This window comes from Lissotriton helveticus, chromosome 10, assembly GCF_964261635.1.
Source record: "Lissotriton helveticus chromosome 10, aLisHel1.1, whole genome shotgun sequence".
In the NCBI taxonomy this organism is placed as follows: Eukaryota; Metazoa; Chordata; class Amphibia; order Caudata; family Salamandridae; genus Lissotriton; species Lissotriton helveticus.
Window position 1 is genome coordinate 1,026,479,340 of NC_136071.1, and position 16,356 is coordinate 1,026,495,695.

The 16,356-nt window shown below is 42.6% G+C and overlaps 1 protein-coding gene across 3 annotated transcripts in view; it reads right to left on the reverse strand.

Annotated features, from left to right (window-relative positions):
* The window catches only part of DYNC1I1 (dynein cytoplasmic 1 intermediate chain 1), a 2,048,030-nt gene that overhangs the window by 295,770 nt on the left and 1,735,904 nt on the right, over positions 1–16,356 (reverse strand). The gene's annotated exons all lie outside the window — the stretch shown is intronic.

Below are 16,356 nucleotides of genomic sequence, written 5' to 3' on the forward strand. Positions count from 1 at the left end.
TGTAAGTTATGCAGTTGGGACCACATACAGTAATCCAGTGACAACACTACAAATGGACACCACACAGGTTTTATATAAAAAATAAGTAAACTTTATATAGAGTTACCACAAGACCATATACGACAAAAATACACACTATGATTACTTTAAGATGGTAGATTAAGCTTAGTTCAGTTCAGTTCTTAGATGTGACACCCTGCGTCAATGTACCTTAAGTTACGTTGCGCTTCCACGACAAGCAATGTCGCAGCAATGGGAAATGTGGCAAAGTTCAGATACAAAGAAATAAAGACGTGAAGATCTTGCAGATGCGGCACGCTTTTCGGGGATGCGAGCAACTCTTGGTTCGATGCGTGGACTGCAGCGGCGACACCCTTATGATGTGACGGCAACAGCTCCAGCGACGACGCGCTTCTCAGGGATGCGAGGTGCTCTTGGTCGATGCGGTGCAATGCGATAGTTCCAGCGGCGACACCCTCCTTCTCTGGAGTTGCGACGGCAGGCACAGCGACACGCTCCGACCTCGTAGCGAGATTCTTCTCCTGATGCGGTGCAGTGCAACAGCTCCAGTGGCGACACCCTCCTTCTTCGGAGTTGCGACGGCAGCAGCAGCTACGGCGACACGCTTCCTCTTCGTTGCTGCACGCTTCTCTCCAATGCGGTGCAGTGCGACAATTCCAGCGGCGACACCCTCCTTTTTCCGGAGTTGCGACGGCAGGCACAGCGACACGCTTCTTCTCGTTGAGTCGCGCTTCCAGCTCCGTGCGACACGCAGTTCCTTAGAAGGCCTAAAACAGCAGCAGGCACTTCCAAAAGAACTCTGGGGAGCTGGGGGGTGAAGTCTGTTGTCCCCGCGACTTCAGCAGGAGGCAAGCTCTTTTCCAAGCCCTTGGAGATCCTTCCCAAGTTGGAAGCAAAGTACACAAAGTTCCTTTCTCCTTCCTTTGGCAGTAAGGCAACCACTGCAGGCCAATCCCCCAAGCAGCACTTCAGCTTGGGAATAGTCTCTCCTCAGTTTCTTCAGGTTCCTCTCCTTAGTAAAGGTTTCTTCTTGTAGTCCAAAAGTATTCTAATTTCTTGGGATTAGGGTCCCAATATTTATACCCAGAAATCCTTTGTTCTCTGAGGGCAGAGGGGCCTTTGCCCAGTCCAAACCAGTTCTGAAGCACTCTGTTTACCAGACTTCTCCTTTCCTTTCACAGTGCAGGGCATGCACATCAGACGCCCCGCAGGAGGTGGAGCCAGCATTGAGAAAGGCAAGTACAGCCCTGGAGCACTCTGTTTACAGGACTCCTTCTCTTCTTTCAGTGTGCAGGGCAGAGACATCAAGCCTTCCCCAGGGGGTGGAGCCAGCATTGTGGAAGGCAGGCACAGCCCTATTCAGAGTTCAGGTGCACTCCTCCCTCCCATCAAGATGCAGATCTCTATATTAACCACTGGGTGACTCAGCCGGTCTCCTGGAATTCCCCAGCCCTGTCACTCACAAAAACCAGACATAGGAATACACAAACTAGCAGAGGCAGGTTTGAATGTTTAGACAAGCAAATACCTACTTTCTAAAAGTGGTATTTGCAAACACAGAATATTAAAACAAACTTCACTAAAAGATGTATTTTATTATTCTGAGTTCAGGCATACTAAACTCGAATTTCTACCATGTTCTCTGAGCCTGTTAGGATTATAAAGAGTAACAATTCTAACAGCTCATTCTGGCCTAAGGAGAACAGGTAGCCTTACAATAGTGAAAAACGAAAATGGCTGTAATTCACTATAAGGACATGCCACACACATCGGGGCTTGTCCTACCTTATACTTACAATGCACCCTGCCCTTGGGTTTACCATAGGGGTGACTAATATAAAGAAAAGGGAAGGTTTAGGGACTGTGAAGTGGGTGCACTTGCCCAGTCAGCATGACAGTACCAGACTGCACGCAGGCTCTGCAATGACAGACCTTAGACACATTTTACAAGGTTGCTTCTGTGGGTGGCACAACCAGTGCTACAGGCCCACTAGCAGCATTTGGATTACACGCCCTGGCACACTCAGCGCACTAGACTAGGGTCTGACACGTAAACCAAAGTAGCCAAACATGGAATCACTAATCCATACATCAATTTACAATAGGAGCACTTGCACCGTGGCACTGAATAGCAGTGTCACCGTGCCCAAAGCATCTACCAGCAAAAACACATGAGGCAACAGCAAAATACGGAAGGGAGACCCACGCCAATGGTGCCAGGTCTAACAGTTACAGTGCCATAAAGAAGTGAGATACTTTATAAAAACGTTAATATTATACTTTTTGTATATTTGGCGATAACGGAGTACTTTCAGAAAATGCAGCTACATTTTTTTACTCACTGGGTATGTTTATTTCTGTCGGCGCTGCATTGGTGGCACAGGGCATTTTCTTGCTGCTGTGACTTGTTTCATTTCATATGGTCATGTTTTATGATTTTGTCAGAACACACGACTGCTGTCTAAGGTTTGTGTCTGTAAGAGCAGCGTAAGAAATAGGTGTCTTCTCTTAATGTTTGAGATCTGTGTATCTGAGGTGTAGCTCTGTTGTCTGAGATAGTAAGATCTGTCTTACATGAATGCTCTGCTTTCTTCAGTACTTTTGTTTGCACTTTTAAAAAGCACGAAATCGACGCGGTTACATTTTCACAAGGACACGTAAGTTTTATGTAAGCACTGGAGTTTAGTGATTTGCTCAGAATCGCAGGATGTTGAGCCACACCCAGAATCGAACCTGGTTCCCCGGCTCCAAATTCGGCAGCTCTGTCCGTTACGCCAAACTGTGAACTCCTCAAAATCTATGTTCCCATCATGTTCCTTTCATGTAGGTTCTCAAGCACGTTATGAAAAGGATAATTAACATCCCAAACATACTAGACCGTTTTTGAAACAAGTTATTAAACTGCTTACCCGGGGTGTTTGAATTGCTTGCAAAACGTTTTATATTGCTGTGCAATTGTGCCGTGTAACCAGTGGTTAATTTGTTTAAAAAAAAACTAATGGCAGGGGCTACTGCGTATAACTCACCCTTTTTGTGAGACAAGGCTCGCTCGCTCATTACAAACAATTCAGTCACTAATGTATGTGTGGCACGAGTTTCAAGTCAACCAGCTGCCACTACCCCCAAACCAAATCTATAATTAATTTTGATATACTATAAGTCCTCCCACGTACCCTGACAGAACACATCTACCCTAATTAATTTAACTTTGGGTCTCGGGCGGGTACTCGCACTATAATGCTATTTAGACAGCAAAATGTGCATCCATTCGTTCATTATCCAGCAATGCATGCAGCACTCATTTTTTTCATTTTTGGATTGTAGACAAAAATGATATTTTCCTAATTGCTTAGTAATTAAAGGTCTCAGGGCAGCGCGCCAATATGCCAAGTGATATGGGTTGTTAAAACAACCTGTGTCACAATAGAATTTTTATTTCCTTTATTTCTCTCCAACTTTTAATATCCCTAAGTTTTTGTTGCAACTATTTGTTACATAGACATTAAGACATTTTGCTGTTATATAAACTATAGCTCTATCACTACGCAGCACATTAACATTTTATTTTATTTTATTGAATAAAGATTAATTATCCATGGCTGGCATTAAAATATGCAGGTTACTGAGACTTTTGGCTAAACACTGAAAGGATTACACAACAACCGGAAGTACCCGCTGTTTTTCCGTTGACTAGTGTAAGGTGTTTGTCCGCAGACCTAATCCAAGGCCATTGTTTGTGTGAACTGGCATTTGCACATACGACCTGATGCACATTAACACGGTACCTGGCCTTCATGAAATAGGCCAAGGACATCTACAGCTCTACAGCATTGCTTTATTTATTTAAGTGTGTCCATCATGACCAACAGAGATCCCATGTTCATATAGTGGACAACTAGCAGTTCCCAGCAACAAGATAAATTGACATTTTTAACAATCCAAGTGTGTGCAGATTGATAAATATTGCAGCGTTTGAGGAACAGATGCTTAAATGTGCAACTTGCACACACAAAAAAATCACCGTTGCAGCATACAGCAAAATTATATTATCTAAGAAAAAAAATAGACATTAATTGTATATTGCTCTGACCACGCCATTATTTATTTTTTTATTTTAGAAAACAAAGAGTCGATACGTATCAGTTAGCATAATAAATAAATACCGTATGCCAGTATCTATACAGGGGAGAAACCCAATAGGCACTCAGGCAACATGTTCCACATGGCTTATGCAGGAATCGCACCCCACAGTAGATCTACACCATGCCACTTCATGGCATAAAAAGAACGATGGAGCATAACATACTGATCACCAGTGCCGTCTTAACACATGGGCACGCTGGGAAGTTAACCATGGGTCCACGAGCATAGGGGCCCCATGCAGACCAGAATTTAACACTAATTTTCCGTTAAACATTTCTATTCCTGTGAGTGGTTGTGTAGGCAGCACCCAGTGCATTGCTTTGCCTGGGGGCCTATAATGCTGTTAAGGCTCTGATGACCACTCAATTGTGACACTTATATATAAATATATATTATTACATTGTTTCTATTACTTCAGTTTTTTGTACAATTCTCTTAACAATCATGGCTTGAAATGGAAAAGCAGAAGTGCAGATACCCTATACAAGAGTGGCTAGCTGCTTCTTCGAAGTGCTGGCGCTCTCCAATTAACAGTAATGGACCTCTGCTGAAAAGTGCAGCTACTCTCCCGCTCAAAGTAAACACGTGCAAGTACTCTGTACCTGACAGTACTGGCCCATTTGGCCCATTTAAAGCACTGATAACAATGCACTTTTTTAATAAGTATCTATTGTATTGATATAGCTACAAAACATCCCTAAAGCCAAAAGTTCTGCCTTGAGTTTAGCAGGTGTAGTGCATGAACACCCAACACGCATTCAACCAAGCTTGAGCCAGCACAGCCTCCTTTCCATCAGCTGAATCGGGGAGCAGTTTACAGAACAATGACTTCAGTGAAAAGCTTACATGACCTCATAATTTATTTGCCGCTTATAGTATAATAGATACGAATAAAGGATTATTGTAAACTTTTGTCCAGACAGAGTGAAATAAAAATGATACTGTAAGAATATGCCTCTTTTTGCATGATTTCCCATATTTTTTTTAGACTAATGTTGTTGAGATTTGGGCTCTGCACACTGGGCCCCTGCCACACTGGGCCCCTGCTAACAAGGCCTCAGTCTATGTGGTCTGACCCCTTAAAGCTTGTTGAATCTGGGAAAATACCCTGACTGGCACATTTAAATTTACTGATAAGTCCCTTGTATGTGACACCATTTGGTATATCACCCACCTTTCTGAAGAGCCCAGCTGACCAGTTTCAACGGGACCTGCTCTGGGCCCTGACAGTGGCTTCCCATGGTGTGAGGTCTGGCCCTCATGTGGTGTGGCTTAGGTCCTGGGGCCCTTGGATAAGGGTCAGAGGGTACTCCTATTGCCTAACCCTAAAGGTTAAGACTCAGAAACGTTTTCAAGGATTTTTGCCTAGAGATCCAGCAGAAGACCGGAATCAACCTGCCAAGTCAGTCCAACAAAGGTGCGTTGCACTGGGCCAAAGATTCAGGCTGCACCAGCTTGAGGGTTTTCAGAATCAGCAAATCTGTTTCAGCGGGACGTCCTGGAGAAGGTATTCAGCCTGATGGAGCACTATTCATCTACAGAGTGCAGCCTTGCCTTGCTAGAGGAATCCACGCTCCAAAAAAGTGACTAAGTCCGAAGTGAGAAATCTTCACTGGTTGAAGGTGCCAACAGTATCAAGCCTGCAAGGGACCTTCCTTGAGTTCGAATATTAAATTTCTCTTTCTAAAAATCAACTGCTTCCCCGGAATTCATCTGATGGCCATCCAACCACGTAGAACCCATTTTGATCACAGCCTGCTGCCTTGCACTGGTAAACATTTTTTACTTCCATTTCAGTGGCTAATTCTGAAGGGAAAACTTCTGACTGGGTCGAGCATGGTCTCTGTATCCGACCCACACTCCATCGCAGTCAGCACTAACTTTTCACTTTGACCTGGTGTAGCATGACCAGTTGCCCACTGTTGGCAATTTGTGCTTTTTCACACTAAAACTTACTTCAAATTAAAAAAATCATATCTTAAGTTCCCCTTATTGGATTTTTGTCGTTTTGGTATCAAATGTTCATTACAATGTTCTCGATTTTATTAAATGTAAGTTTTTTTTATTGCATTGTGATTTCTACTTTGTAATTGTTTTGGTGCTGAAAAATGCTTTCCACATTTCTCTTAATTAAGCCGGTCTGCTCTGTGGTACTGCTACCAGGGGTTAAGCTCAGGTTTAAATTATTGAGGCCTAACTAGACCTAGTACAGAATTGGGACATTGTTACTTTGTGAGGACTCACATCCCCTCCAATTATTAATCCACATTCTCACACATACATTTTTGGGGTGGAGAGAAATCCAAATATTTTATGCTAATATAAGGTAGTACCCCTATAAAGACCACTTTCCTATTTCCAAGCTTCAAGTATTTCATTTTTCTTAATTTGTTTTGTATCTTGTATTTTAAACGTTGTTAGGGCCTTTATGTCCTCTATTTATTTAGCTATCTTGTTGCCAGCTGGATTTCTTGCCTACAACCCCTCACACATTTCTTTTCTCTGGTAAATGCCTAACTGTTTAGGCCAAGCTAAGAAATATGAACAAAGGTTACTCTTGGTCAGATCTTTTGATCACTATGGTTTCTCATACTCAGGCTGTTTGCTTACAGCTTACATCAAGATGGTGGCCTCAGTGCTAAATTGAAAGAAAGAGTGCTGATGCCGAAACTCTGTTCAGAAGCCTGCGGCTGGTGCAATAAAAAAGTTGGCATGCTGAATACTAAGCCCAGTAATCTTTTATCCACTACCAGACACTCCCTGCCCCTTTTTCTTACTCTTGCAGGTTCCTTGCTTTCTGCTTGTGACAGGTTTACCATCTTTTCCTTCCTCCGTCTTTCCGATCAGTGAATATTTCCTTCTATTGCACTAGGTAAATATCTGACAGGGAAAAATAAGTGCCGGTCCCCAAAAATAAGTGCTGGTGCCGCCAAATGATAACCATCAGCTAAAAGTAAGCAAAGAGCAGGGGTAAAGCTTAAGGGTGTACATGACCCGGACAGGACCCTTTATTCAGTGTTCCAGAAATAGGACTGCCTGTCAGGTGGCAACACCCTTAATGCCACCAGATAATTGTAGGAGTAGTACGAGAGAGACAGACAGTACCTGTTTTTTAGGGCTCGCCTGCTGATGCGCTTGCGCATAGCTGGCGAAGCTCTATAGTGGCTTATCCAGAGTTTAACCACTGGCGATTCCATGCAGTGCATGTGCGCTTTTTAGGTCATTGCGCAAGCGCAAGCCCTAAAAAGCGCGTGCACAATGCCACCAGCCGCCTGCCTGCCTGCACATCTGCCAAGCCATCTGCCGCCAGCAGCTTCACTTGGGATCCGCTCCGCCCCCTGCTGCACACATCACAGCCATCAGCCTCTCTCCCACAGGCAGCTTGGCCTCAGGCACTCATCCCAGCGTGACTTCTCCCGACTTATTACATCCCTGCTGTTTACTTCTTTCACGGACGCGAGGCCGTGCTTCAAAGGGATCCGCCCCCTGCTTTAATGACATTAGCTTAGTTTTGGTGATTTTGGTTAATGAAATCTCGTTCTTTCACGGATTCCACACACATCCTTCAAGATTACAGCGAACGTTTCCCAGAGCCCTAAACAGAACGAATCGAGACTGCCACTTTTTCACAACTTTGAGGAATGTGCTAATGTTGCTGGCATAGCTGACATAATCACACTTATAGTGCCATTGAGCCCTTCCTTCGTGTAGTCTTCTATTTCCCTTCAGCTCCGGATTAATTATGCAGACCATGTCAGTGACTACACCAGAATCTATTCTGCTTTTCATCTACTAAATATATCGGTATATAGAATGATGTTAAATCTACATATTGAAAAAATGCATAAATATTTCTCTGTGCTAAAGCATCCCGTTACGTTGTATTTGTTCTCCTTCTGCAAAATTCTCACTCTATCTTTCTGGTCTATCTCTGTCTCTGCTCTCCTCCCCCTGTTCGCCTCCCTCTGGTCTATCTCTGTCTCTGCTCTCCTCCCCCTGTTAGCCTCCCTGTCGTCTGTCCTCTGTCTCTGCATCTCCCGCCCTCTCTCTGCTGCCCTCTGTCCTTGCAATCCTCCATCCCTCTCGCTGCCCCTGCTGCTGTTTCCCTTTCTCTGCATCTCGCCTGCTCTCTGGCTGTCTCCAGTGACGTGACACGGTCCCTCTCTCTGCCACACTTAGGCTGCTCTCTGACTGTCTTCAGTTGTGATGTATTCCTATAGGTTCTGTATCGATCCCCCTATTCCTGACCCTATTCTGGTTAACAAACTAACAAGTTAACTAGCAGCCATCCCATGAGGCAGAAAACCCCCATGATGCAGGAACCGTTATCTGATAAAGCCACACTACGGCACAGGAACGTGTTATCTGATTAGGTCATAACGCTTGCCATCTAATTAGACAAGCGATATTCCTCCAGCCCCTGATAAGGCATACAGAGTTCTCATAACAAATCAAACCTATGACAACCTGGGAAAAACCCTGCGGCCATTGTTTTGATTTCACCGAGAACTTCAGCAAAAGAATGTGCTAACGACCTGGTCGTATGACATCCTTATTGACGTATCTATGTCCATCCTTACGTCAATCTCGGCACCTTAAAGGTATAAATATTACCGATATTGCCCTATGCAAACACACGCGGTGGTGACGAGGACGGAGCAGCCAGACTTGCCGAAGCCCAGAGCAGACCCCGCTAGCGCAGCCCCGCCTTCTTGACGCGCTGAGAACGAGCAGCTGCCCATTTCTCCTGCCGAGAAATCCAGCTCCGGCGCTTCCGGGTAGCCCTCGCAGGCAGCCTGGAATATCGAGACCAGAGACGAGAGATACCATCCCTCATCCATCCTAGATTCCAGGTACAGAACTGAATAACCCCTCGCAGAGAATTCTTTAGTCAGTCACTTGGCAAAAACAAACTTAACTTAAACTGTAACTTTCTATTCCCGCCCACGTATTAGGCTGAGGTCAGGTACACGGGGTAGGCGTAGTTAGAAACACCAGTTGAGTACGATTAGTCAAATGTATATGTGTATGTAATATATTTTATTCATTTTAAAACCTTCATATGGCTTAGAAACCATATCAATGTTTTTACAGTATTATTTTATACTTCTGCTTTTAATGTATGCACTTTACTTAACCATAAGTATTGCAATAATATCGATCCATTTCTCTTGTACGAGAAAAGAGACTGATCAATAAATAACATCTTTTATTGAACACGCCCGTCTCTTCCTTTTCTCTACAATCTGATGAGACTAAGAATGCACGTACTGACTGAGTAAAATAAATTGCCTTTTGTTCACACGACTCTCCAGATACAGTCTTGATTAGGGGAGAGCAAAGTTGTCATGTTCTATGGTTGTCAGAAACGAAATCCCTTCTTGTCTATCCAGGGAGGTTCAACTCCTCCTTGCCTATTCGAGAACGTTTCTAGTGAACTCTGAGCTAGCTGGCAAACCCAAAACTTTAAGTCTAATATCGACAGTAGTAGACATAGTTAACGTCTGGTCTAGGCCTATACTATTGAAGGTATTATTCCAATGCGCAGAGCCTATTGGGATAATAGGAACTACACTACATGGCGCCCAACTCGTTTGGAAGGGCGATAAAACTAACGTAAGACATTTAGAGTAACTCAGTCGTGCTTTCTCACTCAGACCCCTTTCTCCCATAATACTCCAAAGACGTCTGGAGTGGGTAAAAGGTAATATCCGCCAAACCTCGCAGGAGGAAACTCCTATGTATGGTACTTGGTTTAGTCAACGTTGAAGGATAAACCGTTCCAAAATATTGTGCATCTAATCTTTGTTTCCATAAGAAACCTGATCTGCAAACAAACAAAATAGCCTTCTGGACAGTACAATGTCAGACAGTGAAGGAGAAAGAGAGGCAGTTAGATTAGCAGCTGAAATAGCAGCAGCTGATACTGCGCTGCAAGAAGCAGACCCGGGTATAATACTCATCCCGGTCATCAAAAGGAAATCTATAACCTTAAAACTTATAGAAAATGGACTGACACCTAGAGGTGGTACAGTCATATTCGTAATTGAGGCACACGAATATCGGCAGACAGAGGTATACTATTCATGGATAAATTTTCCAGCAGCAAATGCTGTAACAAAGTACTTCCACTATTACAAAATAGAGGAACCTCCTGAAATGTACACTCCTTTCGAGGAGGTGGAAGTACCACTTAAATTTCAAGAGCATTTGCTCTTATTTAATGGCGCCCTAAAACATAATAATCACATCACCAGGCTCGGTCCTTTAGGTAGACCAGGAGCAACGTGGCCGGTCCTAGCCGGATACACACCACATCCAGACATCAATGGGATGTCTGTAGCAGAGCTGTTAACACAGCTAAAACAATTAATAAAAATACATAGACAATTAGTCCAATATGTGATGCGGACTTCAACAATTCAGCCAGCAATTAAAATTCCACAGCTGACCCCTCACCAGGGGAACACAAATAAAATTACACCACAGAACATACAATCCTGCCTAGGTAAAGTACCAGCTAAACTGGAACAAATACCATTCTGGTTGGCACAGAAAATCACCCAAATAGAGGCGGTGTTTCCTGACACCACCCCGTTAGAAAAACACAGGATTCTGACTATCTGTCTTCCAATGGGAATCGCACCACACATTGAGGACTGTGACACTTGGGGTACAGTCTTTGCTTCCATCTACACAAAAACGCACGGTGTTCCATCCATTTCGGTAATACCAGATGTGCTAAAACAAATTCAAGACGAATACGGTCCAGAACCCGCTTTAACTCTTGGTATGAAATTACTAAAAGACTTCAAGCAGGTCTCGGCTATATTGTTAGCCAACATAAAGGGTGAAGCAGCAAACGTGGCGATCCGCCAGAGGTTGAAGGAGACAGATATAGCAGACCAACCAGCTGAAATTGCCAGAATCATAGAAAAATCCTATGAGGAACTAGGTAGAGATAGTTTAGGTGGAATACCAGTAAAACCACAACTGATTGAAAGTCCTGAAAAAATATTTTTTAATAATAATTCAACATCACAGAAAAAGAGCTGGGATGGAAACAAACAATCCAATCCTAAAGAAAAGAAATTCCAGTCCAGAGGAAGGTCTCCTAGGCGAAGAGAAAAATCTCCGAACCAAAGACACAGGTCACCCCAGAGTGACCCCTCTGGGAAAAGATATAACCTTAGAAATAGGGATAATATAAAAAAGCCTGATAGATATCAAGACATTGATACACGTCCCGCTCAATCTTTTCAGACTTCCTCGCAGAAATCGGAAAGAAGAGGACGATCAGAACAAAGAGAAGAGCACGCCAAGTCCAAAGACAAGGAACCTGCTCAGCTAAAAAAGAAATTACAATTTCCAAAAAAGAAGGTAGCCAGTATCAAGGTAGTTAACAATGCCGAGAATACTGAGGACACAACTGAAAAACGGAGAATGGGCTCAGACAATGCTAGACAGCGCAGCAGAAGTGAGCATAGCTCGCAAAGTCCTTATGAATCATCTGGAGACAGTGGACACGAATGAATATCTTCAAGTGGAAACTGCAGACACCAGAGTTAGCAAACCTCACAAAATATATGAAATAACTTTACGTATAGAGGGGGATAAGACTAGAAAAATAAGTGGACTATTTGGGGATAATCTCTCCAAGGGCTATGACATCCTTCTAGCTGAAAAAGACTGGCCACCAGAGTTTGTCAGGGAGTGCCCTCATGGCGAAGAAATAATTATGCCTGCCTTCTCAAATCATATCCCAATTCATAAAAAATATACACTTGCTAGAAAGTGGGCAGTAGCTCTAGCTCCTGCTTTATATAAAAATCACGTAGGATGGGATGAGGACTCTCCTCCTCACAAAATCCAGTTAAAATCACAACCTACTGCACAGAGACAGTACCCAATTAAGCAAGAAGCTAAAAAACAGGTAAAAGAAATCCTAGATCAGCTAGAATACCAGGGGGTGATTGAAACTTGCACCTCACAAATGAACAACCCTTTGTTTCCGGTCTCCAAACCAGACAATTCATATCGTCTAGTTTTGGATTACCGACACCTTAACTCATGTTGCAAAACTTTTGCAGTGCAAAATTCGCATAGTGCTGCACTAATGAATAACATAGTGAGCAAAAAATACAAAACAACATTAGACATCTCTAATGGATTCTTTTGTCAAAACATAGCACCAGAGAGCAGATATTTGTCTGCATTCTCAATAAATGGCACTCAAAAACAATTCTGTCGGTTAGCCCAGGGGTACAAGAACAGCCCAGGGGTATTCTCAGCGAGAGTAACAGAATTACTACAAACATATGACGACGAAGCATTATCGTATGTCGACGACATATACTTAACAGATGATGACTTGGAGACTCACTTGAAGAGAGTGAACACCATAATACATGGGTTCGCAGCAGAGGGTTACAAATTCAACTTTAAAAAATCCAGAATTGCCCATCTGACAGTCCTATTCTTAGGATATGAATTATCAAGTGAAGGCAAAAGCCTGGCTGACAATTTTCTAGAGAAATGTGCCGTACTCCAAGCACCTAGAACACTAAAAAACCTACAGTCAATTCTAGGCTTCCTAAATTTCGGAAGAACATACATTGCAAATTACGCAGAAAGGGTCAAACCCCTTTATGATCTAATAAAACCAGATTTTAAAAGAACCAATTGGACTCAAATACACACAGAAATTTTGAGATCCTTACAAACAGACATGTTAATTAAAACAAAATTAGAAACACGTGATAACACACGCAATCTTGTGATTCGAGTCATCCCAGGAAGATGCGGATTCACATACCTGACCTCTAATGAGGGAGACAAGGTACCAATTGCATTCAAATCACACTTGTACACAGAGGCTGAACAGAAATTCAGCATTAAAGAAAAAATTGTTCATGCAGTTCAAACCGCAATAGCTAGAGAAAAAGATCAAGCTGACGGTAGACATATCACAGTCAGAACAGCAGAACCAGCCTTTGAGGCATTAACAACCCCATGTAATTTACCAACAACGACATTGAATCCGGAATGGATACAATGGGTGAATTCAATCACAACGGACAAAGTATACTACTACTTTGATCCAGAACTAGAGGAATTAAAAAATCTAGAATATGAAAGAACATTCCCTCTGCCAATCGACATTCTGCCCTTACGACACTACGCTTGTGTAATCTATACAGACGGACATGCTCAACCCTCCGTTTGGGGAGAACAAGCATACAACCCGACATGTGGGATTACAAAAGAAGTGTGGCGCGGAGGTAAACTAAGACCTCTATTAACAAAAACACACTCAGTAGAAACTAATTCAGAACAACAGACTGAAATAATAGCATTGAAAATGGCGCTAGATAATGCGGATCGCGAATTCCCGACACTTATAGTGTCCGATTCATATTACTGCGTCAAATCATATAACAACGATTTGCAGACATGGATTCAAAACGGTTACAAAGATGACACAGATGCAACAATAAAGCAGAAACTGCTCTGGGAACAAATAGCTCTTTTACAAAAAGAACTACCAAAGACTCACGTGACACACTCACTGAGTCATCAGCGTGATGGCGTTCACGTTGCAGGGAATTCATTGGCTGAAACAGCCACAGCGGTAGCAACTAATTCGGCTTCCGTAGTTCGAAAAAAAGCGTACATTAAAATATATTGACGGTGAAACAGTGCTGGAGGTGAAAACGTCATCAAAAGGCGACTGCTCAGCGTTACCGATCAACTATCCACTCAATTATACATACATAATCGATGCAAACTCCGTCCCTTTTGCTCGAATCCCTGGAGTGGGGGATAGAGTGATTCCAAACATGGACAGGAGAAACTTGTTAATCGCAGACGCACATATGGGCGAGGGTCTCAGACACCTCAAACTAAAAGATTCTCTGGAAGAATTACAATCAAGGTACTGGTGGCCAGGCATGAGCCTGCATCATACCATGTTTGTAAAAAACTGCCCAAACTGCAACAGGAATCGCAGTGGTGAGAGAAACGGTGTAATACCGTGTCGTTTCACTCCAGAAAAAATCAACAGTAAAAAGCAAGGCTTGCGATTAACATATACAGGCTAGTTTCCACTTATAATGTAGATCACCAGCACTCGGCTGACGTCTGGACTGTTATACAAGATTTGCGAGTCTAAATGGCATATACGCTAAGAGCATGCTACGTTTGACCATTGTTTTCACTCTAGCCCTCCAGCCTGATGGGAAACATGGCCAAATGAGCATAGCACAGCGGGAATCTTCTCACTTCCTTCCTGAGGGATACGGGATGGTGTAAAGAAAAAACCAAGGCATAAAGCAATCTATAACGTAAAGGATATTAGGTTCGGGAGCTGGGTGGGTCAAACATCTAATAAGTGTCCAACGTAGTCTAAATAACTTGCCAAGAAATTCTCTGAAGGGATTCAGTCCGTACGAATTATTAGTTGGAACTAGGATGTTAATCTCTGACCTTGACAGTCAAACTTCAGTGGTGAAGGAAAAAAGCTTTGATATCAAAGACCGTTTGGCTATTTTGCAGGACTTAAATGAAACAAGAAAAGACCTGAGCAACATAAAGTTGAAACAGCAGCCAACAACCACTGAAGAACCACCACCTGTCCCAGCAACACCTGTCTGGATTCCAAAAGTCGGGGATCTAGTCAGAGAAAAGATCGCGGTAAAGAAGGAATTTGGGCCTTCTTACAGAAAAGCAGTTCCTGTCTTGTCTGTCAACGGGACAAGATCAGTTGTACTACCGCCGCTTGCTGGTAAAAAGGAGAACCGAGTTGTATCCATCGACCTGGTAAAACCACAATCATGTGGCCGATAACAAATAGTAGGCCAAGTGGACTCCCCATAAGTAGCAGAACACCAAGGTTTGCTACCAGTACAGAGGTCCTAACAAAGAGGCTAATCACATTCGAAACGCCTACAGAAGAACAACAAGGACTATGCAACAATGCAATGGAACTTAGACCTCTGAAAACCCAAATAAAAACATTTAGCAGAGACACACCAATCTATAATGAAGTAACAAACGACTATGCAAGAAACAGTAATCCTGAAGCAATTGGAACTATTGACAGAACTGCATCCGGCTACTTCATAAACTTCGATGATTCCTCTGAAGGCTTCAGTGAATCAAAGACACAGCCATCATCAAAAACCTTTAAAGATAAAGCTAAAGAACTTTTGAAACAACTGAAAGAAACATATCTGATTTCTCCATGGATTGAATTTTGGGTGGGTTTTGGTGCATTTATCCTCATACTTTGGCTCATCATGATACTAACATTGGGACGCTTCATTGAGGGAAAATATGCTAAAATGGACACAGCAAGTCAGAAAATCAACTAGATCCTCAAACCACACACATCTTCACACGTCGAGAAAAGAGAACTTTCTTCAGTCAACTTCACAGCCAATCCTATACCGGGTGGGGTAGCATGGGACAACACTGGCTACGAAATCTATGGTCCGGTTGAAATCCTGAAATATCCACACCAAATTAAGATCTCATTGAGTGACTTTGTAAAACCAAGCTCATTTGCTGATGATTGGGACTTCGAAAGCATTAATAATATGATGTCTGACTTAGTAATGTCTGCTAAATTTACCAAACATGATTATTTGCAGGGTTCTACAAATTATGATAGTATGTATTGCTACAACCACTATGGTAACCATTTTTTACATAGATCTGCACAACCTAGAAATGTTTTAAATTATAATCAATGGGAACATTGTGCAACCCCTCCAAAAGGAAGCTCAAGAACCGTTTACGACAAATATTCATATTTTTCAGGTTTTAACATAAGTAATGCTGAAACATTTTATTTCAAATTGTCAAACAAGACAGGGACGAAGACCATGATAACAAACACAAAATTGATATATTCAGACTCATTCTTTGAACAAATGAATATTTTTGGTTTTGATTATTGGGACAAAAATGTTGAATTGAAAAGTGTTTGGGGCACAAAAGAATGGCAAGTACAGGGTATAGAATCTTTGTTTAGAGCCTGCATGATCCCAGAACAAATTATATTTTTAAATGACACTGTTCAACAAACTACCTGTCTTGGCTTAGCCAAAATCAAAGACTTAAATAAACCGTCTATTCCAAAACCAACAATGAACAGCAATAGCTCTACAGATGAAGAGATAGACGTAAATT